The 25071-nt window shown below is 44.4% G+C and overlaps 1 long non-coding RNA gene across 2 annotated transcripts; it reads left to right on the top strand.

The window, feature by feature from the left end:
* Positions 1-6069: 6069 nt before the first annotated feature.
* On the top strand, positions 6070-21479 carry LOC147996592 (uncharacterized). Of its 2 annotated transcripts, XR_015672644.1 has the most exons (5): positions 6070-6246; positions 7109-7312; positions 16305-16442; positions 19331-19484; positions 20968-21479. It is a non-coding gene; the product is annotated as an uncharacterized LOC147996592 (long non-coding RNA). The 2 variants fall into 2 exon arrangements; XR_015672643.1 differs by lacking the exons at positions 6070-6246; positions 19331-19484 and having other exon boundaries at positions 6884-7312; positions 20968-21473.
* The last annotated feature ends 3592 nt before the right edge of the window (positions 21480-25071 follow it).

Below are 25071 nucleotides of genomic sequence, written 5' to 3'. Positions count from 1 at the left end.
TTTTTTCATTTGCTTCCTTTTTTGTTTTTATTTGTCTCTCCCACAACACCATTACCAACCTGGGGCAGAAAATATAGCTTAATCCTCTTGGCATGCCCTCTGGTTCTACCTGGGTGCTATTCATTCGATGCCTAATGAAATAAATGGCCTGGTAATAGCAGTTCATAGCTATTAGTGGTTATAGCCACATGAAGACCCTCTGCTTCATCCTAACGCTGGGACCCCAGTCTTTTTCCTCACTCTTCCTATTTGACATATGCAATAAGGAACCAGAAACTGAAAAACTCAAAAGGGGAGAATTTTGTATTTTGGCACGTATTATTTCTAGAAGAATTTAATAAAAACAACACATTGCCAGACCAGGCATGGTGGCACATGCCTGTGAATTTAGCAATTGGTGGCCTCAGTAGGAAGATTGCTGCAAGCCTGAGTTATACAGTGGAACCCTTCTCTCAAAAAATAACCAACTCTGGTCAACAAATATACATGTCTATTGTATATTTAACTAAATGCTTTTGGGGGGGTTGCTGATAAGAAAACACACCTCTAAGAATAACAGAAAGGGCTTGAAACATGTACCAGTTTAATCTGTTGTCATTTCAGAGGAGGTCATAAGGTCAGTCATTTTTTTCTCAGCTGCAAAACCTTATCTATTACTGGCCCCTTTAATGTTAGAAGTAGGTAACATTACACCCAAAGATATAGTTTGAATACTAAAAAATAGTAATTTACATATATGAATGTCAGCGAGAAGTTATGTGACAGAAAGGAAAGATGGATAAGAGGTGGCCTGGATTCTCAAGGTTCCACTTGTTTACACAGAGGGCAGATGTGGATTGCGACCATTAATGCTGACCCGGTTGGAACACGGTTGTTATGGTGCGCCCTGTGCTTCTACAGAAGGAAGGATTTTTACCTTTTCTGAATCAAAATTGTTTTCAACAATCTTGTGAAAGTAATGGATCTTTTTCCTCAGGAAGATGCACAAACACCCCAACATTTGGCATATGATTTCAGAGGTTCACTCACCAGATACCTTTTGCTAGGTAAATCCCCAATATTCCTTACATCTCGTCCTGGAATTATTCCAAAGCAGGTAAGATTCAGATGCCCTTGTCTATAGCTGCAGATAGTGTGGTGTCTCTGTCCTGTATTTTGGTGGTTGTTCTTGTTGTTGTTCTTGTTGTTGCAAACAGTTGGCCTATCAGAAACCAGGAGTGCTGTTAACAGCACACGTTTGGCTGTGGTAGCTGGAAACAGTTTCAGCAGAGGTACCATGGATGGAAGAGAGAAGGAACTTGATGAAACACAGTTGGCCCCCTTGAGTCTTTGAAGGAGCATGTGGGAGTTAGTCATCAAGACAGACAACCATACAGACATCTATCAGGGTAGAAGCCTCAGAGCCAGCATGAGGCACTGTCATGGCTGCTCCCAAGTGGTGATGTACTTCAACCTGGAGCAGGTAGATGGAGGAAGAGGCAAGGAATTGCAACCAGAACTCTCCTTCCTTGCAACCTGGGCAGATCCCATGTGTTATTCTGATGCCCCTATGGGGTCACCCCTTTAAGTGATCACTTCTCCGTGTAGCCACATTCCCTTGAATCCAGGCTGGTCTTTGTCTTTCTTTGCTCAGCAGAGTGTGGTAAAAGTGGCTGAAGCCTTAAAGATAAATTAGCAGTGTTTGCCTTTTGCCTTTTTGAGCCCCGAGCTGCTATATAAAGTGCCTGAGCTGATCCACACAGAGAGGCCACATAGAGATAGAGAGATACTGAGGCTCTGTGAAGGAGAACCATCGAATCCAGCCGCCACTGCAAACTGAGAATGCTGTACTCAGGAGTCCAGGCAAATCATCCCACTTGTCTGCTTGACACTGTGAGCCACCCTCTCTGAGGCATCAGGCATGGAAGCGAAGAGGGAAGAGGCTCCTTTGAATGTTTTGGTCCATCATAGACATGAGAAACATTCTATTATATTTTATCTAACCCAAGATCCATCACACTGTAAGAAGCAAACAAAAATCACTTTTAAAAAAGTTACTAAGTTATGAGGAGATGTACTGTATGTAGCAATAGATTATTATAAATGTAATTGATTTTTATTTAGAAGCAGACATAGCTATAACCCAGACATAAGCCTGTGTCCTCGGTATGTGTACAGGCAATGAGTGAAGTCCAAGAAAGGCCTCGAGAAGGTTATTCACAGATGCAAGAAAAGGCAGAAAATTGTGATTCAGAATATAAATAATTTTAAATACTTGCTCTTGATTAGAGTTGACATTTTCTATGTTGCTGAGTTCGGGTTTATTTCAGAATAGTTCAGGCCAATCAGAACCTGAAGGATGATGACCAGGATTCACAAATCCCTTTGCCCCTGCCTTCAAGAAGCTCATGTTTTAGTGAAAACAGATAACAAAGTCAGTCTGGACAGAGCATCAAGCTAGAACAATATAACAGCAGACATGCGTTATTGTAGTAGCAAGCATTTAGTGTGTGCCTTACCATGTACCAAGAATCTCATTTAAATTTAGAATATAGAAGATGTTAGCTAGTTTATAAAACCCTCATTGAGATGTAATTCACATATCAAAAGTTCACCCCTGTAATATAATTCATGGCTTTTCATATATGCTTAGGGTTTAATAGCCGTTATCACTAGAAAATTCCAGAGGATCATCCTACACACAACACACACACACACACACACACACACACACACACACACACACACACACACCTACCAATCTGTAGGCACTTCCTGTTTATTTCTCTCACCCCACCAGCCCCTGGCAGATAGCACTCTTCCTTACTAATGGTTTTTGCTTATTCAGAATATTTTGTATAAATCACTCGAGTATGTGTGGCTGACTTGTACTCTTTCCCTCGCTTTCAAGCTTCATCCATGCTCTAATATGTATCTCTGTTTTCCTTCTTATCGAAAGATAACATTCCAATGTGTGGCTATTCTATATTTCGTCTCTTTGACAGCTTGGTGAGTTTTAAGTTGCCTCCGTATTTGCCTACTGTGAGTAATGTTAGTAAGATTTTGTGTAGACGTATGTTTTAGATTTGCACGGTTACCTACCTAGGAGTAGACTTGCAAGATCATATGGTGACTCTCTGTTTAACTTTTTGGGCCACTGGTGCACCGTTATCACCCACCTTCTTTATTCTAGCTAGCCTGGTGGATGTGACATGGTACCTTGTGGTTTTGCTTTGCATTTCCTTAGCACTGCTGGGGCTGTGCACCTTTTCATGGGCGTTTAATCACTGATGTAGTCTTTGAGGAAAGTCTATTCGAATCCTTTCCCTGCTTTCTGAATTGAGTTATTGGTTATTGCCTTTCCCTTGTTGAATTTAAGTATTGCTCATCTATTCAGAATACAAACTGTTATTAGATATGTGACTTATACTTGCTTCCTCCCACCCTGCAGTTGTCTTTCCATCTTGACAGTGCCCTTTAAAAACATCAAAGCTCTTTAGTTTTTATGAAGTCCAGTCTCTTTCTTTTACTCCATGCCTTTGATGTCCTACCTAAGAAATGGCTCAACCCAAGGCCGTAGAGATTTATTTCTATCGTTCCTTCTAAAATTTTTATTGTTTAGTTCCTATAATTAAGACTATGCTCAATTTTGAGTTAATTGTGTATGACGTAAAGGGTCCAATGTTGTACCTTTTAAAAGGTTGATACTCATTTATCTCAGCACTACTTATTAAAAGATAATTCTCTCCTGGTTACATCACCTTGAAACCCCGCAGAAAGTCAATTGGCCGTGAAAGATAAGTCTGTTGACATCTATGTTTATCCTAAGGCCAGCCATTTAGTCTTTATAAGAACTGTATGAGGACGAGTCGCTTAAAGGGCCAGGAACCTTGGGTATGTTCTTTAAGTTTGTAAAATTAACATGCAGTGAAACCAAGACTAGAAATTTGGGTTTTCTCATACCAGAGGCTCAACTAGAAAGTTAATATTCCCCGGTCACAGGAGGAATTACTGTGGCATGGGCTTATAATTAGGCAAAGATTCCAGGATGGAAGGCATTTGAATTCATGGGGGGAATACCACCAGTAGGGATGTAAGAGTACATAAAGCAAAGCCAAGACTCAGGAGGGAATGCGGGCAGAAAGAAGCCAAGACACCACAGTTAATTAGAGCATTTGGAAGCTCAGAGGGAGCTGGGTAACTAGCCTGTGTAGGTCAGGGAAGAGTTTTGAGAAGTCCTATTTACCAATGTCAGGAATGTTCTAGAGAGGTTTGGATGGGATAGGAATCCAGGTAGAGAGGGAACAGAACCTTGGAGGGTACTAAGAACATAGCATAGCCAACTGCTGACAGAACGCAGCTGAAAGCCAGGGGATGTTCCAGAGCAAGAAGCAGACTAGAATATTTGGGGTAGGTTATGAAGGGCCTTTTAATACATTGCCAAGGAGTTTGGGTTTTCTTTTGGAAACAGCGAGGATGATTGCAAACCTCACATGCAGGAGGTGGGTCTTAAAGAACTGGGAATGTGGACCAATTCAGACTAGCAAGGAAGGAGCTGAAAGCAGGAAAAGTTAGCTAGGAACCAGTGCAGTGAGTTGGTAATGTAAGCAGAGCTGGGACAGGAGGGCCTTAGGGTTCATGGTCGATAACACCTGAGGGATAGTTTGTTGCTGTAGATGGAAGAGGCTGGAAGACGGAAGAGGAAGAAAGAATAGGAACAGAAGGAAGCCAGAGGGAAGGGAGGGGAGAAAGAGCTGGAGGAGGAAAGGAGATGGGAATAAGGAAGTAGAAATAAATGAAGTGAGGACTAGAGAAGGAATGTGGAGAGAGAGGTGAGAGGAGAGAAAATAAAATGAATGGGAAGGAAATAGACACATCTTGAAAGTTTAGTATGTGATCCCTCTGCTGGGATATTTCTGTTTCCAGGTGAGGAGCTATACTTAGGTTATGTAATAACCAAACACTTTACGATGACTAGTCAATGGTTCGTAGACGTTTTTGGGTCTACTCCTCTTAGAGCCCAAAGTTACGGCTCAGTCTTCTACACCGTGTCACCCAGATCTTTGGTACAGAGCATAGAATGACACCACCTATGAGGAAAGAGGCTGGTCTAACAGGCTGGGCACAGAGGGGTACATAGGGTACATAGGGTATATGGCAGTGAAGGATGATCCAAGACACCTACTTCTCAGGAGAGGCCTAAGGATGGAGTTGCCCAGCCAGAGCATCTCTCTTGCCCATGAAATACTGGGAAGAAGAAGAAGAAGAAGAAGAAGAAGAAGAAGAAGAAGAAGAAGAGGAGGAGGAGGAGGAGGAGGAGGAGGAGGAGGAGGAGGAGGAGGAGGAGGAGGAGGAGGAGGAGGAGGAGGAGGAGGAGGAGGAGGAGGAGGAGGAGGAGGAGGAGGAGGAGGAAGTGTCTCGAGCCCAATGTCCCGCCAGTAAGAACGACGCGAGGCAACAGGATTCTTCTGTGAGCAAGCCTTTACTGTGTTACAGCTCTTCTTAGTGTTACAGCTCTTCTGAACAGGGACCCCGAGCAGCAAAGTCGCTCGACTTATATACACAACAGTATGCTAATTATCTCTCAGGGATTGGTGGGGCATGGATCACCCCACTACTTGTCCTCCAGGGATTGGCGGAGAATGAATCACCTCATTAGCATATTAATGGTTAACTGACACCTGGTGCATAAACCGCACATGTGCAGTACCGCTGTTCACCACTAGAGGGAGCCCTAGCAAGGGGACAAGCCTGCACATGCGCAGTAAGTCGTTTATATCCAGACAAGGCTGGATGTCGGCGCCATCTTTGTTTTGCCGCGCCGCTCTCTACAAGGAAGAAGAGGAGGAGGAGGAGGAGGAGGAGGAGGGGGAGGGGGAGGGGGAAGAGGAGGAGGAAGAGGAAGAAGAAGAGGAGGAGGGGGAAGGGAAGGAGGAGAAGGGGGAGAGGAAGAGGAGGAGGAAGAGGAAGAGGAAGAGGAGGAGGAAGAAGAGGAAGGAGGAGGAGGAGGAGGAGGAGGAGGAGGAGGAGGAGGAGGAGGAGGAGGAGGAGGAGGAGGAGGGAACAGATGAGGCTGTCCAGGGGACAACACAGTGTATATAGAGAAAAATAAGCAAGAAAGTCATCAAATGGATGAGAAGTGGGAGGGCTAAGCCATCTTCTCTGGTGGTACCTGTCCTCAAGCACATCCTTATTTGCACCCATGGAAATGTCACTTCCAGATCTCAGCCAGGCTTGAGGGAGAGGGGCCCGAACCTTTCCTTCTAGGTGGGAACACTCAGTGGTCAGTTACTATTCTCATCACCATGGTTAACTATATGGGGCATGAGGCAAAATTCAGCCAACTACTCTGAAAGTACAGTCCGCTCCAAAGGGCATTAAATAATTTCTGGTGGTCCCTTCCAGTCCCATGGCTCTATCGCTCCCCAGCTTTTAATATGAGACTAGTAAATAAGAAACTATCTTAAATTTTTGATTTCCAGCCCAGAGTCTATCATTATACTTCCAAATTTTATTGAGAAAATATTTGAAGCCAAACAGAGACTTTCATTTTGTTGACTTTAAAGAAAGCTTCATTCATATTCATTCAACAAATATTCATCTATTGCTTGCTCACATAAATAGTCCTATGCTGGATGCGAGAAAGCTCTGGGACTCACAAATCTCTGTCTCTGGCTTGTTTGTAATCTCGATGAGGGTGGGGGCAGAGGAGAAGGCCACGCCCCTTATCTGTAGATATAAGAACTGTTGGTAATTAACGAGAGTCAGCCCTCCTGAGAGATGCCTCAAAGCAACCTAAGACCTAGTCTCACACAATGTGGACCATAAGAGGCTGGAGTAATGGAAAGACCAAGAGAGACAGAGACACTCATGGGGATGAAAGGATAGGAGGGCAGGGGTGGGATTAAGAAGAGAACGAGATTAAGGAGTGCTTTGAGTTGAAGTCTGACTTGGGAGGTCACCGATGTTAGGAGAGAGGAGAGAGAAGAGGTCCATCTGCCTACAAGAAGAGGTGACACACAGCGGAAGTAAGGGCAGGAGTCAGCCTGAGGAGCAGAGGGATCTAAGGTAGAAAGGAGAAATGGAATTGTAGGCTGAAAGGCTGTGAACACATCCTGACTGTTACTAGGACCAGGCCTGTGCTGGACATCAAAAGGACCTGGCTGGGGCATTGTCACCTCTCACATGTGAAGAAACATGGCTCTCATTTCGTCCCATCCCCGGGAAAACCCGCTCACTCTCAAGGATAAACATCACTCGTGCAGTTCTACACGTTACTCAGAGTGCTGGACCATTGCTGATATGGCTTCTCATCCCTCCTCTGCACACAAAGGTAGGACTTGAAGATAGCAGGGACCGAGGGCTGTCCGATCTCTCTCCACGCCCCAACAGCATCTAATCTGCCTCTGTGATTTGTGTGTTTGCAATTTAAGGGTGTTCTCTCCCATTGTGGAGCCCAGGGCAGCCTCCATACCGTGTGTAGCGCCTGGGTGGCCAGAGACGAGGCTTAGGGAAAGGTTTCTTAGCTACCGAATAACACGTCAGTGATTTATACATAAATGAGTCAGAAATATGGAGATTAAGTTTTCACTGAGATGCACACGAATTAAGGAGAAAAGTGTTTGAGGCGATTTAGAGAGCAGCTCCGTGAAACCTGAAGCATATGGAGAAGAATAGGGGATACTGGGGAAATCTCTAAACGGATGGGGTTTGGCCCAGAGAGTCCTTCCAGCCCCTCACTACTTTACAAAAAATCGCATTTGAAGAAATTAACATGACTTCAGAGACTGGCTCGAAAGGGTCCGTCTCCCCAGGTTTGACGGGCTCATCCCAGTCTAATTGTTCAGATTTTAATTTTTTTTTACCTTGTTCTGCAGTTCATGTCTAAATACTCAAAGATGTTTATATTGCATACATTCAGCCTTAATTGGCCCTTAAAAGAAGGTGTTGATTAGTGTCTGCTCAACATCAACAGCTAGCTCACACAACATTCTGTAATTACTGTTTATTAATTTAGTTCAAGTGGCATAGTTGAAAGCCCTGTTCAGACGGGAGAAGTAAATTGTCACCGGTATTGAATATGTAAATTATGTGCATTGTAAATTTCCACGCAGAAATGCTTAAAGTTAAATGCCGCGCACACAAACCCTTCTGGTTTTCCCTAACCCGGCTCTGGGAGTGGAACCGGGGTCTTCGCTCAGAAAGCGCATGACACAGGAATTCAGTAGGGGCAGCACCTCCCCAGGACGGCGCCTCTTACCCGGAGCTTGTAAAATGAGATTTTTGTAATCAGGTTTTGTTGTATGTGTTCCCTTTCTCATGAAACAAGGCAACGCTAACGTGCCCTCTTTATCCTGGTTCACAAAGCCCTTCCGTGGGAGTTCCTCCCACCAGGTTTTTCTCAGCCTGTTTGGCAATTCTGTAAATTCCCCCGCTGCCTTGAGGAAGTTTCTAGAATGAAGCTGTTGGGTGGCATGCTGAAAACAAAGGGAACTGGAGACAGCATTTCTTCTGCAAAGAGCCCGGATAAGTTACACTGAGTGTATGAGTGCGTGGCGTGTGCATGGCGTGTGCGTGCATACGTATAAATGTGTGTCTCTTCTCCGGGAGTAGCAAAGATGGCCGAAATGGAGCAAGCGCTGGCAGGTTTGCTCAAACTCTCTGATCTCTGGGAGGTGTATTAAGGGGTCTGGGTAGCCTCCCCACAAGGGGCGTGGCTTAGCATGGCTGTACTCACCTCACACCATTAACAATCTTGGATTTCTCCTGTATTAAAGGTGGTATTAAGTGAACATTTTCTTCAAACATCAACCAAAACACTTTCTTTTTTCTTGTAGTAATGGAGTGTTCAGTAAATTACTTAGTCCATGCATTCCTTGAATTCTTTTTTTTTCTTTTTACTTTTTTAACCTGTGAAGTGAGGAAAATGACAGTACTTCCCTCAAGGACTGACTGCAGAGATTAAATGAGACAATGCTGGCAGCGTGCTTAGCAGGGTCTGCTCATAATGTATAGGCAGTAGCTGTTAGTGTTTTTTTGTTTTTTTTGTTTTTTTTGTTTTTTTTTTGTCACTGTGAATGTTTGCACAAATGGGCTGAGGATGTATCTCAGTGGTAGAGAGCATGACTAGCATATATAAGGCCAAAGGTTTGACATCTAGCACCCCAAAATGTTTATGTGACTACTACTAGATTATTAAATTCTCTATCCTATTATTTACCTATTTGTGTGTATGTGTGTGTGTGTGTGTGTGTATGCACACACTATTACACTACAGTGGTGTGTACATACATGCATTGCATATTCATGGAGAGGCTAAGGGTCAACCTCAGGTGTCATTCCTCATGCTATGTCAGGGTTGGCTGGCCAGTGGGCCTTAGGGCTCCCCAGTGCTAGGGCGTAAATGGCCATTCCTACATCCAGCTTTCTCTGTGGCTTCTGGAGCCTCAACTCAGGCCCTCACGCTTAAGTCTGGTTTACGGACTGGTCTCTCCTCAGCTCCTGTCTGTCTATCTTTTGGAGGAAGTGTCTTGCTATGCAGTCCACACTGGCCTCACAGTATCTATAACTTTTCTCCAACTTATAGTCATCCTCCTGCCTCTGCTTCCCTGTGTGCCAGGATTATACACTACATGACACACACACACACACACACACACACACACACACACACACACACGCACACATGTATACATGTTTGTGTGTGCGTGCGTGTGTGATGTATAAAAGATTTGTCTACAAATTTCTGACCATCTGGGATAAGATTAAATTTATAAATATTCGACAAGATATTTAAAAAATGTAGAGATGAAACCCAAATCTTAGGGTTTTGATAAGCATGAGAACTCAGTTGAATTTCTCCCCTAAAGGTTGAAAAGAGTGGTTGAGGCAAAAAACACATCTGGCTCCCATGCAGCCGAAGCCCACCCATGCCCTTGTGGGTCTCTCTGTCTTTGTATGAGTTTTTCAGGCCAGATGTCGGATGTTTTCAATTTTGCAGAATCTGACTATAAATGAACTGGGTGGGGGGGAGAAGGCCCAACTGTTACTGGGACTGGTTATGATAGTTCCAAGGAGAATGTGTGTGCTTTTGCTTTTGCTTTAGGAATTGTTCCTGAAGAAAGCCTTGTGATTGAAATAACCCTTTTGGATGATAGCTGGCATTTTCAGAAGTAATAATAATGCTACCACAGACACGTAGCGCAGAAGCCATGGAAATGCAAATCGGCACACAATGCTGCCTGGTTCATTGCATCACCCTCCTGTGTGACAGGTGCCCGGGGCTCTTCTTCCTGTTTTACAGATGCAGAAACTGAGGCACGAGGAGTAACAGCATGAAACAAAGTCGAAAAGGCCTTTTCAGATATGGAACCGAGAAGCTTAAAGCCTGAGACACTCTGATCACTAGTCCTCCCTGAAGCACAGAGCCATTGACTCTTGTCACTTGGCTCTACTCACTTAGGTCACTTAGGTGGGGGGAGGTAGAGACACAGAGAGAACAGAGAGAGGGAGGGAGGGAGGGAGGGAGGGAGGGAGAGAGAGGGAGGGAGGGAGGGAGGGAGGGAGGGAGAGAGAGAGAGAGAGAGAGAGAGAGAGAGAGAGAGAGAGAGAGAGAGAGAGAGGGAGAGAGGTCACCCTCAAGTGTCACCTCTCAAGATATTGTCTGTCCCATTGTTTTTGAGACATAGCCAGTGACTTGTCAGTCAGGCTGTTCTTGCTGACCAGCAAGTCTTGGGGAACCCACCTATCTCTGCCTGACTTTTTCTCATGGCTTCTGGGAGTGAATTCAAGTCCTGGAACTTGTTCCACGAGCACGTTACCAGCGGAGCTCTCTCCAGCGCCGGAATCAGCCCTTATGAACCAAGCATGTCTTAGCAGGTTGTTTGTGCACTGCTGCCAATCAATCTCCAATTTTCAATTGATCTCTATTGAAATAATACAGACCCGGGCGCCTATATCCCTCCCATAAGGGGAGCTGAGCTGCAGTACTCAAACCGCTCCATGCGTTGCTTGGGGTCTTATGACGATCTTCCGAATGCCCACCCACGATAACCTTCATAGGGTTTTGAAAGGCTAGGAAGGAAAATGGATCCTTCTAGTGCTTTCCTCCTCCAGCTGGCCCAGAGTTCTGTGCAGGCTGAGCTTTCTGGAAGATTGCTCAAAACTCTGATTACTCCTCTCCCTTCTCAGAGCTAAGCCAATTCCTGCAGTTTTTAGTTAAAATGACATCATCTTACAGGAAGTTTAATTTCTTTAATTGTTTTGTTTATTAATCTAATTGCCTATTAATGCCTTCACTGCAGGTTGGACACAGTGCATGTGAGGTGGGAAGGTGTGGGCGGGGAGCTAAACAGGAGTCTGCCTTCCAGGAGGTAGAAACTCTCTTGGGGGGACAGAAGTAAGCCAACATCAACCATGCAGGGGGCTGCTGGAGGAGGTGACGGCATAGCAGGGCTGTCTTCTTAGTTCTAGTCTGTGGGAGATCTCAGGGGAAGCATTAAGGATGACTAGGAGTCAGACAGATGAACGTAGGTAGATGTTGCTCTTAGGAAGGCTACAGCATATGCAAAGGTATGGAAGTTTGAGAGCAGGGATCCCTGGTTCAGAGATGGGGAGCAGTGAGTGTAGACCATGGCTCTTGTGTATCATGCACTTTGGAGGTACCTGGATGTAGAGATGGAGGAGGGTTAGAGCCAGGCTTGGAAGACTCTTTCATGAAAAGGAAGGTTAGAAGGGTTCTTGGGAGACTGTAAGACAGGGGAATTGCTGTGATGAGGGTTTAGGCACATGCAAGAGAAAGGCTTTCAATTCAGAAAAGTCATCTAGTTCCCTCCATCACCGCTGGAGTAAATCTCCTGCATTTATCAGAATATTAGTGGAGGCACCCCAGAGGACCAAAACCAGAGGTGTCCGGCTGTCTGCTAATTGATTGTAAGGACTTGACTAATTGATCTCATGAGACTATGGAGTTCATCAACTCGAGAATCTTCAGGTTAGCGAGTACACTGAGGAGCCCACATTATGATTCAGGCCCAAAGACCATCTTCGAGAAGATTTCCCTGTTGCTGGGAGTATGGGATGGGGTGGGTGGGGGCAGCATTTTCTGTCTTCTATGACCATTAACTGTAATGATTGAATCAAATACATTAATATTATGATTTAGATGTTGCCTACCCCTCCAGTTCCTATGCTGACTCTTAACCCCCAATTAATACTGTCAAGAGGCAGGGACATTGGGGGGAACCAGACCCTGAGATGTGGGACCCTGGAAAAGGGGATGCAGACTTTTAGAAGGAGTATTTTTCTCCAAGTCAACCACCGCATGACGACACATAGAACATTCGATATATGGCCCTCCCTAGACACCCATTCTGTGACTCTAGATCTTTGGTATTTCATCTTACAGAACTGTGAGTGATAAATTTCTGTTTCTATAAATTATCTAATGTAAAGCAGTTTGTCCTAGTTCTAAAGCAGTTTGTCCTAGTACCCATACACAGGAAGTCCTTCATTTTCAACTTACCATTTCAACTCGGCCATGACACAAATGTGTTGTTTGTAGTAGAAATCTAATTACACAGTTTTGACCTTTCTGTCCAGGCTGGTAAGGTGGAGTGCGATGCTATTATGACATTGGACAGTGGCAGTGAACTGCACCTCAAGATCAGCCACATGACCGCAGACAGAGGAGTGACACTATCCAGTGTACTGTGATTAGCTGTGATGTTCAGTAGGTCGGGTATAGGGAATGCATTTCTAGCTCAGGGTAATTGCAACCTGTGATGGAATTCTTCAGATGAGGCTCCATTGTAAGTGGAGGAGCACCTCTCCATTATAATGCCGCGTAGAGCACATGACAGGGGCAGGTGCCTGAATCCCCTGATCCTGGAGCTGGTTTACTCTTCAGGAACAAAATGTTCATTGTGCATCAAAGCTCACTTTGCATTAAAATAAGGACTATGTCGTGTGCTTAAGAATGAGATGCACAGGAACCAGTAGACCTCCTGGCATTTTACTTCCATAGAAAATGACACTTGATAGAAATAACGTCAGGGCAAGTCTTAAGGACAAGATTGCCTTCAGGAGGGACCGGGGAAAGAGTGACCTCCGATCATCTGGTGTCAATATTTAATTACTAAATGAGGTGAATGTCGTGTGATGGCAATTGGATTTCCTAACCAAACAGCCCAAGCCTGACCATGTGTTCTCGGCAGGAGGAGACGCCATCATCTTTGGGATGAACTTGCTCTCTATTAGGTCAATGAGGAGTGAACTAAATATTCTCTACTCGAGTCTTCAAACGATAAGAGCTTAACAGCTTCGAAGGAGCTATTACAGGCAAATGCCTAAAAGAAGTAACCGCTTGAAAGGCCTGTAATTATGTACTTCTATAATAGTGTGTGAAGGGATCATGGTTTCCCATCAAGGGTTATTGAGTAAATAGTGAGTTCTCAAGTCAGTAACTACTTATTTACGTGATGGCCAGTTACAGCAATGAAGAAACCATCGGAAGCCACTGAGAAGCTCTTACTCATCCGCATTGCCTGTGCACTGTCTGCTCTTCATGCAGACATGAAAAGCATTGTGGGACTTGGAGCAAAGAGGGTGGTAGGTGCTGTCTCACTGTTAAGATAAGGGATGCCAATGAGTTCCAACAGTTTCTGCTACTGATTTAGATTTAAAGGGTGCCTCTGTTCTTTTAAACTCTGATAAAAGGTCTTTTCCTTGGGGATTTGCCCTTCTCACAGTCCTTGAGACTCTGGTAGGGATGTCAATCAAATAACGAGACCCTATGGTCAACAAGTGACCCAAGATCTTAAGAGTGCTTTTGAGGAATTGACAAGCTCTCTGGGAACCACAGGGGTATCTGTTTTTCTAGGTTCCCTTGGTAAGGTCCATGTAAGCTTGAGGCTGCTGTACCACACAGGCTGAGAATCTCACCTCAAACTAAAACCAACACAGTAAAGCAAAGGTGAGAAGAGAAAGGAATAGCGTTGAAGCACCTTGGTGACCCATAGATGTAGTTACTTTACATCTAGAATATCCTGAAGAATCACAATTCTGTTTTACATATGTGTACTTTGATGGTTTCAATTGGGAAGACTGCTCTACTTGTGATGCCCGCCACCCCTTCTCCAAACTGTGTAAGAATTTCTTAATATGTCTATTAGAAGATTTGTGTTTGTGGGTAGATGACCACAGCTGGTTGGCATCTGCTCTGCGTAACAAATAGTGAAGGACCCTAGTTCTTACTGAAGCATAAGAGCTATTAGGAGGCTTGGCCTGGTAGAAAGTAGGTAGGTTACGAGGACCCTAAGTGCTTTCACCAGCTTTACACCCACCGCCTCAAGTCAAGATTAGGCCAAGTACCATCTTCCCGCCTCGGGTCAAGGCTAGGCCAAGTTCCATTCTCCACCTACAGTTCTCGGGAGAAGCAGGGACATTCTTGAAAATTGGAAGAATGTACTCACATAGTCACCTGACCCTCTGGTTCTAGATAGAGTTCAAATGCATGCCATATGCTTGCTAACTAATAGATTCAAAGGTCAATATGCTTAGCCAATAAGTTTAAACTGTACCCTTGCTGATGCAAACTGTACCGCTAAAAAGTATAAAAACTGCTTGTTACAGACATTCAGGGTTGCCTTCCAGTCACTTGCCACGAGGGGCTGATTAAAAGTCGACCTCGATGCGCCGGAAAATAAACCTCTTGCATTTGCATCGAACTCTGTTCTCGAGTCTCAGTTGTGTGTGGTGGGAGGGTCTCCCGCTAGTTAAGACTCACGTTGAGCTTTACAGTAGGATTTTGGAAGAAGGCGAAATGACAGATTTGGCTTTATCTGTCCAGCGCCTCCCCCATTAGCAGGAATCAGCCAGAATTACCCATCTGCATCTGAGAGAATATCCCAGAAGAGAAACATTCCTGCCTACAGTTCTCCCTTCTATCCTTTCTGTTTTATTTTTGCCAAGTGAGGGAGCTGTCTACCTTCTTAACTCTAAAACAGATGGTGAATATAAGGACAGTCTCTGTTATAGAACACTTTGCTTAAATATTTAATATGTTGAAACTTGTACACAAGGGGGAGGCAAGGCAGGGCTCAGTGGAATGTGTCTGCAGTGCATGTACTGTGCAGAGAAGATGGGAGGAGGATGAATTCGAGGCCAGCCGAGGATGCACAGTGAGACAGGACCTCACAATCCAACCAACAAAGTAAGCAGTTGAACCAAAATGAAGGAAGGAAAGAAATAAGGAAGAAAGGAAAGAAGGAGGGAGGAAGGGAGGAAGGAGAAAGGCAGAAGGAAGGAGGAAGGAAGAAAAGAAGGGGGAAGGAAGGAAAGGAGGGGGAAGGAAGGAAAGGGGGAGGAAGGAAGGAGAGGAGGGAGGAAGGAAGGAGGAAGGAGAGAAGGCAGAAGGAAGGAGGAAGGAAGAAAAGAAGGGTGAAGGAAGGAAAGAAGGAAGAAAGGAAAGAAGGAGGAAGGAAGGAAAGGAGGGAGGAAGGGAGGAAAGGAGGGAGGAAGGAAAGAAGGAGGAAGGAAGGAAAGGAGGGAGGAAGGGAGGAAAGGAGGGAGGAAGGACGGAAAGAAGGAAGACGGAAGAAGGAGGAAGGAAGGGAAGCAAGGAGGACAGAGGATGGAAGAAAAGAAGGACAGGGAAGTTAGGAAGTAGTCCTGATCACTGGCCATGGTGGCTCATGCCTACACTAATTAGTACTTGGGAGATGAGGCAGAAAGATGTTCATCGGGTGTTCAAGGCCAGCCTAATGGACATAGCCTAAGCTATATGACATCAGCCTAAGCTACACACAATCTCACCTATCCCCACTCCAAAAAGGAAGAAACATAAAGCATTCTAGGGGTGATGTGGTCTGGAAGCGTTGACTGTGGCTGAAGAACCACTCTCCATTCCGGCTGGAGCTACAGAGCCAGTCCTCTCTCCAAAGACTGGAGCTTTCAAGGGGATGACAGAGTGTCACTTTAATCAGCATAATTCTCTATAGCTACACATGTAGCCTTCATGATGAAGTGAACGAAAACTGAAGACCTTGGCAAAGCCCCAAGGAAGTGTTTAAAGGAACAAGGGATTACAAGGTCACAGGGAAATGAGATTGCCTCACATTTGGCTTGATTTTTCTGTAGCCAAAGGAATAAGGTTAAGAATTTGAGAACTCAGCTGGAGCCTCTTTAGAATGTCATTGCCCTGGGTTGTCCATGGCATCTTGGACTAGAGCTCAAAGATCAGGAGATTGGGTAATACTCTTCCTAAGTGTTGACTCTGAGCTTCACTTACAATGCCCTCCTTTCCCTTGGCTTGGCCTGTCTTCCAGGTTTGTTTGTTTTAGCAACCATTATTTCTGCAAACTGTGGAATGGACCAGCAATGGATACCCTCTTGCTAGACTTGCTTCAGATGTAGAAAATCTTAATTGATGTGATGAGAAAGGGAACAAAGAGTAGGAGAGAAAGGTAAGAAATATCACTTTCAGTAGTCATAAGATTTCCGTGTGGAATCTGAAAACTGAGTAAAATCCAAAAGAATGACTAGCAGGTGAATAAAGCTAACTAGCTAGCTAGCTAGCTAACTAACTAACTAACTAACTAACTAACTAACTAACTAACTGCATAGAAGAAGCTGCAGACAGAGAGGGGAGCCAGTCAGGAATGCATACTGACAGGTTGAAATCTGTCCTTGATACACACATCATCAGATCCCCTTCCAAAGCACCTGCCACTCATCCAAGCCCTTTCAGGGTCTACACTGAGCACTTCCATGGGAAATGCCTCCATTTTTATCATTAAGTTATCATTAAGTTGTTTTAGATGCCCACTTCCAAATGTTCTTCCACTAAGAGGCTTAGGCCATCTTACTTCTATATTTCAATCTTGTTTTTTCACATGTGTTTGGGAATCTTAAATTATTTGGCCATAAAAAGCAGATATGTGGTATATTTTGGGTAGAGGTTATCTTAGTTAGGGTTTTTCTGCTGTGAACAGATACCATGACCAAGGCAACTCTTATAATAACGACATTTGATTGGGACTAACTTACAGGTTCAGAGGTTCAATTCAGTATCATCAAGGCAGGAGCATGGCAGCACCCAGGCAGGCATGGTGCAGGGAGAGCTGAGAGTTCTACATCTTCATCTGAAGGCTGCTACTGAAAGACTCTCTTCCAGGCACCTAGGATGTGGGTCTTAAAGCCCACACCCACAGTGACACACATACTCCAGCAAGGCCACACCTCTTAGTAGTCCCACTTCCTGGGTGAGCATATTCAAACCATCACAGGGGCAAATGATGAGTGTTTTTACACTGGGCTGATTTTGTTCTTATTGACTTCCATGTTCTGTTGCCATCAAAATACAACAAAAAAACACCTACAACATTTTCAATGGCCTGGAGGAGGCTCAGGATGTGACTTGGCTAGTAGGTCATCTAAAGTAACCCACAATTCATCTGTGGTAGGGAGATGGACTGTCTTGTCTTAGGCCTTTCTTTCAGGTAACTCTATTTGCCTGGCCACACTTAATGTTCTCCTAGCTCCTACCCATCTAACTACTGCTCTGTCTTACCTCATCCTCCTCAATTCACCACTGAGCGCTTATGAGCTCCTTATTTCTACCCTAATACCCCCTCTATTTGGTCCAAAGTGGCAGGGGTGGGTTTATCCTAGGGATATTGGGTAGAAGTTCCAAATTCTATGACTGTAATGATCCTGCTCCTTAGCAGGCTTCTTGTCTTACAGTGGCTACCCCGTGTTTTCATCCAGACCACCTAGACTATCACAGGACCTGCTACATGTGAAGATTTGATACGCACATCTTCTATGTTAGCAAAGGAGACTGTTGCCACCACACACCAATTCCTGTTATTTAGTTCTGAGCATCCGAAATCCCTCTACATTTTGGTGAAGATTTTAATTCCCATCTGATAGTTTAATGTATATTCTGCATAATGATATTTGCAATTTAATGACCATGGAGGGGATGATAGTTTTCAGCTAATATACTTACTTTGACTATCAGTTTACTGATACTTAAATATACAACTTGCATCCATTTAAGATCTAATGGAGCTAGTCTGTGTCTCAGGGGGTTATTACCAACTATCAGACAGATACCAGTCTTTAAGACTATGAGATGTTGAGTAATTAAGCTTCAGTGTCCTGTGTGTGTGTGTGTGTGTGTGTGTGTGTGTGTGTGTGTGTGTCTGTGTGTGTGTGTGTGTGTGTGTGTGTGTGTGTGTGTGTGTAGAAATGCCTCTTTCCAGAGGTCAAACTAAAGTGTCTGTTTCTGCTGATGTTGCTGACAGGAGCCCATTGTGAAACAAAGAGTCTTCTTTGACTCCCATCACACAAGGCAGAGCATCCCGAGTCTTCACTTTCTGGCCCTTCTTACCTTGTATGCGTGGAAAAAAGCAAATCCTTTCTGATTGAAGGAAGAAATCTTCGTTCTCCTTACCTCCTCCCCCCCCCCCCCCCGGCCCTGACCCCTGACCCCAGCTAAGTTCTGTCAAAACGTTTTTTGTCTCAGCATCTTGGCACTGGAAAGTAAAGAGGGGAGACTGGAATTTGATCCTGTTTCCATGTTTGCCACTGGGGATAATGGAGACAATTTCTGTGCTATTTAAATGCTAATCACTTTGTTAGATTTTCGTTTCTAAAGCAAAACTATGGACACGCAGCTTCACAACTGGGCAGAGAATGTGCACGCCACTCCTTCGGAGTCTTTCTCCCCTTAACTGAATGTCCACAAATGCAAGGTTGAGTGGAAGAACCGTGGAAAATCACATTCTGCAGGTTCTTGCTTTGGTCCTAAATGAACCTGAGCACTTGGGGTTGTGTAAGGAATATCGGATTTTGTGCTAAATAAAAGATAATGTGCTGAGTGCCTGTTACCCTTTTTGAGGATGTTGACTTACATTTTTAATGTGAATTTTAAATGAGCTGAATGGATTCCTAGAGTCGTAGGCCAGGCTGGACCTGAAACACCCTGTCACTCATGGCCACACAGATTACCGACACTCTCATCCCACTTCTGGCTATTCCCCTTGTCTTGATCTCTCCTAGAAAGTAGTCCAATCTAGAACATGTGGAGTAGGCAAAGACCTGGATGGGCAGCCAGTTCCTTTTGTGTTTTCCTCCCGTGGGTTTTGGTTGTTGTTGTTGTTGATTGTGCTTCTTTTGGCTGTCTTGGGGCAGAGGGAAAAGGTGCCTTTGAAGGTGGGGAATGCCCTCAAGGTCTTTTTTTCTATTACCTTTAAAACGAGATTTTTGTCATTTATTCAGGGACAGATTATCCGGTTTGCTGACTATCTGGGTATTTAGTTTCTTTCCTTTCCTCTCTTGTTGCCAGTGTTTTGACAGTTTCCTCTCTCTGTTGACAAGTACAAGATTGACCATAAAAGGAGAAGGGAAACATCCAATCAGCTCTGTTTGTTGACTGCTCTGGTACATTTTGTGCAGAAACAAACTAAAATACAGACCCAACAGGAGTTTGAAGATTATCTGTGAGTAGCATCTACCCATCCCGTCTCTTAGCCTCATTCATACAGATAATCAAGAGTTGGCAGGACTTCAGAGATCTCTCTCTTAAGGGAGATCAAACACTTCTCAAAACCCAGCTGCCTCAGAAATGGCACTTCCTTTTTCATTCCCATGGAAAAGCCGTGACTTAGAAGGGGTGGGGGAGAATGAAAATGAATGAATGTATCCCTCCGGTGTAATCTACCTTTGATGGGACAGGGAGGCCCAAGTTGATGATTCTTTTTTCTGGACACAGACATGTGCATGTACAGGCACATATACATGCCTGTGCCTGTACATGTGTGTAAGAGTCACAACGCATCAAGGCAGTCGACCAAGGGAGGCACGAGGGGGCCACAGCTTTCCTTTCCCTACTGTCTACCCTTTTGGGTTCTGGGGCTGCTCTTCCAACTCTGACCACCCACTGGTGTGAAACTAATGATTAACCCTTCGGCACCAGCGCTTTGGAGTGTTCACCAGTAATTGGCAATGTAAAACCCGTTAGGGGGTGGTGTGGGGGTTACTCTGGGTCCATATGTCAGGAGGTTAATGAAAAATTAAGTATTGCATTTTGCTGAGGGTAGATTAAGATGTTTACGGGTTATGCCCTTTTTTCTTTTCTGCCAGCACCTGAGACTGAGCTCCAAGCTTTTGGTCTACTTAAACTAGGTTGCTTTCTCAAGGCTGGTTTGGGTTGTATCTGTGAGCTGGGGAAATGCTTGCTACCAAATCCACACAGCCCTGGTATCCCTCACAGTTCAGAAATGGAGACAGCTCCCGGAGACCACAAAAAGGAAGTACATTTAATTGCCTAGCAATAGTAGGCGTTTTGCCTTAAATGTATTTATTAATTGAAAAATAATGTACTGGCATGGTGTTTTGAGGTCCTGTTTAGACTCTTGGAGATAGCTAAGTGGGGAGTTTATTGGAGACCTTTCTTGGGACTCGAGGACCCATTTGTGCGAGTATACTGTTTATTAATGGGTCTTTGTTCTTGCAGTAACCCTCAGACAGGGATTTTGAGAGACATACTCATTTTCTTCTAAGGCCTATCAGCATAGTAATCACTCTTGGCTGAAAACCAGCTGCCATTTGCATGTTTAATAAAAACTATAACAGTAACACCATATTCAAAACTGTTTTTCCTTTTAGCCTAAGACTTGGAATTGACCTAGTTCCGTACATCTACCATAAACACTCTTTGCCTCAGGTGGAAGTCTTTAAAATAAGGAGATGACGCTAAGACAATCTGATTACTCTTCCCTTCCCCTATCAGTCACAAACCATCTCTCTTAATTATGGTGTGAGGACATTTGCATAGCTGGGGAGAGGGTCCTTTAACTACGTTTCTATTATGCGTGGCCCTTCAGAGAAAGGATATTATATTCATGTGCATTAGTGATTGCTTATAAAAGATCAAGACAATAATAGCCGACTCGGTGATAAAGGTCTCTTTTCTCTTCACAGACAGGCTGTCTCTGACAGAAGAATACAGTTCATCAAAAGTGTCTGCAGGTTGTCAAACTCGGGGAGGTTTGGGGACCCTGTGCGGCTGTCATGGTCAACAAGGAGATTTTTCTGTCCGTCTCTCCATCACTCATCCCGAGGAAATAATCACTCGTTGCATTCTGCATGTTCTCATGATACAGCTTTCCATTTGAGAGAAAGGAGCTATTTCATCAGAGGACAATATAGCCCTTCTCTGGGTCCACGTACCTTCCATTATCACACCATAATAAATCATATTTATGCTCCCAGTTAATAAGACTGATTACAACGCAAGTTCCAGACATGGGCAAAGCAAGGCAGGTGAAAAGATGTTTTAATGAAAATATGATAAGAAAGCAGCTCCTCACGAACATTTTGTGCTGTTATTTGTCATGATTACAGACCATTTTTCGATGCATCTTCTTTAGCAATGGTTTAAGCTGCATGAATTGGCTCAGTGGAAGATAAGTAAAAATGGTAAGAAAAAAAATCGTGAGATTTTCTTGTGTTGTCTAGAATCATTATGCCCATAACAAGTACAAAATAGGCTTAATGTATATGCCGGGGTAGGTTTAATGTATACGCTGGGGATGGAAGAGAAACAGAATTCTCAGGAAACCATGGCTGGGGTATTATTATTCGAAATGGTTTCGACATTTTTCTCCTCATCTTGCTTTTCAAAGGTGGACACTCCCTGGATTTTGGGGCACCCTAGTTGTTAATTTTAGCTTTGTAAATGAACCTATAGCCCTCTCTCTTTTATTTGTGCTCCCCCTCACCCAGTTCTTTTTCTTCCTTTCTTGCCCCCCTCCCCTTGGAGCTGGGTACAAAAAGACAAAGAGATAGATGGGTTCTTTCTTTCTTTTTTTTTCCCTTGATGTTTAGTGCTAATGGGAGTTAAGTGCTTGTTTGGGAGAAAAACAGACCCCAAAGTTTAATACTGAGAGCTACCTTATTAAAAAGGCCTGGACATTTTTAGCTTTGCTGAGTTCAATTACACTAAAGTACTAACTTTCTAAATTAGTACAAAGAGGAAAAAAAAAGATAAAATACTGAGATAGGCAGAGTCACTAGCTGGCTAAGCCAGAGAGCGTCTGAGGCCCCAGGACTCAGGTTGTACAGTACAATCTGTTCTTTTACATTAATTTCCCAGGTTACAGCCTAACAAATAGCAGTTCTGGGTTAGGGGCTGACAGCAGACCTTCCCTATCTGCCTGTGGCTGTGGTGAGTTTTGTTACCCCAGGGTGTGTTTCCCCAAAGGCGCCATAGCTCCTCTCATGCAACTTTTTTAGACAGCTGTGTTCTGAGATTTTTGACCTGGCACAGTTCAGAGCCCGCAAAGTAGCTGGCTACTGTATATTGGGAAGAGGAAGAGAGACAAGTTGGCCTCTTTTTTCATGCGTGCATTTGGCATTCGGGTCTCTGCTTGAGGAACAGCCACGTGATAAACGGAGGAGAGTGCTCTCCGAAGCAGGGCTGTTGTGCTGGCCTGCAGAGGTGCAACACAGAAAGCATAGCAGACTCTTTCCACTAAGAGAAAACAACCCTTGCCGTCTAAGAGATCGGGAGTTGGCTCAGAGACACGTGGACTCTGTGGCTTCTAAGGTAGTTTCCATTTGTTCGCTTTTGGGACTGCTGATAAAGTCAGCAAAGTCCAGAAGATGGACTATGTGAGCCAACTTTAAAAAAAAAGCTTGAGGGAATGTCTTGAACTGAGGCAGGGCATGCCCCTGTGGAGTGTTGTGGGACTCCTGTGAACATGCAGGGTCCTATGCTTTTCAGCAATACTATCCCCTTTCCTGAAATTAAAAGCCCATTGAGATTCAGTCCCCTCCCCCTCTAACGCCTGGCTTTCTTTGTTGGTAATCTCTCTTTGTTCTTCTTTTTAAACATGAATGCAAGAGCAATTGCTGTGCCCCTCCACTCCATGTCATTCACATTGTCTGAATTACACACACACACACACACACACACACTACACACACACATACACACAAACTACACACACACATACATATACATACACACGCACACTACACACACACACACATACACACACATACACACAGGCAGACACACACATGCACACATACATACATGTACATACACGCACACACACATATCACACACATACACACATACATACACACACGCACACACACTACACACACACAGACACTACACACACATAGATACTACACACACATAGATACTACACACACATAGATACTACACGCACATACACACACAACATACACACATACATACACACACTATACACACACACTACACACACATACACACACACAGACATACACACATACACTACACACACACATACAGACACACACTACACACATACACACACGCTACACTCACACATACACACATACACACAAATACATATACACAGACACACGCTACACACACAGACACATATACACACATACACACACACACTACACACATACAAACACACATGCACACACACACACACACATACATACACACACAGACACGCACACACACATGCACACACATGCACACACACATACACACACATGCACACACATACACACATGCACACACACGCACACACACGCAGACACACACACGCACACACACACATACACACACATATATATACACACACACGCACACACATACACACACGCCCACACACATACACACATGCACACACACATACACACAGGCAGACACACACATGCACACACACACACGCACACACACGCAGACACACACATGCACACACACACGCACACACACATACATACACACACAGAGACATATAGACACACACACACCACACGCCCACACGCACATACACATACACAGACACACACACACGCACGCATGTGCCCTGCACGATAACAGCCCAGATTTCTGCTGCGCTCTCCTTTGATTTTAGCCCGTATTCCATTTTTCTTTTCCTAGGCTGACTGAAAACCATCGCCTGGGAGGGAATTCCATAATGCCCCATATCTCTGCTGTCTACCGGGCGTTTAGTTTTAACGTTACTGGACTTGACCACAAAAGACTTTGACGCTGATAAAGAATCTGTCATGTCTGTCCCATCCGTACTCTGAAATCACTCACGACAGCGAAGACACCCCGCCCCACAGCAGTGGTAGATTAGGGAGAGATGATTAGCGTCTTGTCGCTGAGGAGCCATTTCATGTTGGACCCTCTACTGAGCCAAATGTGCTCGTCACACTCCATTAGCATGTGTGAGACAGTTGGGGAAGGGCCATCTGATTAGACAGAAGGAAACCTGGATTCTTCACATTGGGACTTGTTACCACTGAATAATGTCTTTGCAAGAGGGACCGGTTTAGATTTTGCTAATTTCTTCTGCGATGGAAAATAAGTGAGTGGCTTTTGTGGAGAGAGTCTGCAGAGGTGGGTCACAAACAGTGCCTTCAAACTGATCCCTTTGAAAAATGTTTTGGAAGAAGACTTTGAGTTGGGCCTGGCGGTGGAGGTCTGGAATACCAGTTACTCATGAGGTTACGGCAGGAGGAGCACGGGTTCGGGGTCAGCTGGGGCAACTGAGTAAGACCCTGTCTTAAAGTAAAAAGTGAAAAAAAAAAAAGAAAAAAGAAAAGGGATATCATGTAATTCAGTGGTTGGGCACTTGCCTAATATGTACAAGACCCTAGTTTCAACAGCCCCAACCTTAGGATTACAGAATGATAGATAAATAGATATTTCATGGATGAATAAAATAAATAAGAAGAGACCAGGTGTCATAACACAGGGTTGTCATCTCAGCGTGGGGGAGGCAGAGGAGGGAAGTTTGAGGCCAGCCTGGCCTATATAGCAAGGCCCTGTCTTGAAAGCCAATGGCCCTGCCACTCACTCAAACAAAATGAACGCACAAAAAGCAAATACACCCATTTGCCAGTGGAAGAAACTTCTGTTGATACTTGCCTCTTAAAATGTCCTCCGTGGCCCTGGCAGGAACCAATCAGCTGCAGTTTCCGGTCCGAAGCCGCAGGGTGAGGATTTGATTCAGATGCGGACTTACTTCTGAAGGCGTTCTAACCTGACTAGGAACAGAA

The sequence above is a fragment of the Rattus norvegicus genome, chromosome 2 (genome assembly GCF_021556685.1).
Source record: "Rattus norvegicus strain SHRSP/BbbUtx chromosome 2, alternate assembly SHRSP_T2T, whole genome shotgun sequence".
Taxonomy (NCBI): domain Eukaryota; kingdom Metazoa; phylum Chordata; class Mammalia; order Rodentia; family Muridae; genus Rattus; species Rattus norvegicus.
The sequence above is the reverse complement of the archived record's forward strand: the minus strand, read 5'-3'. Positions and strand labels throughout refer to the sequence as shown.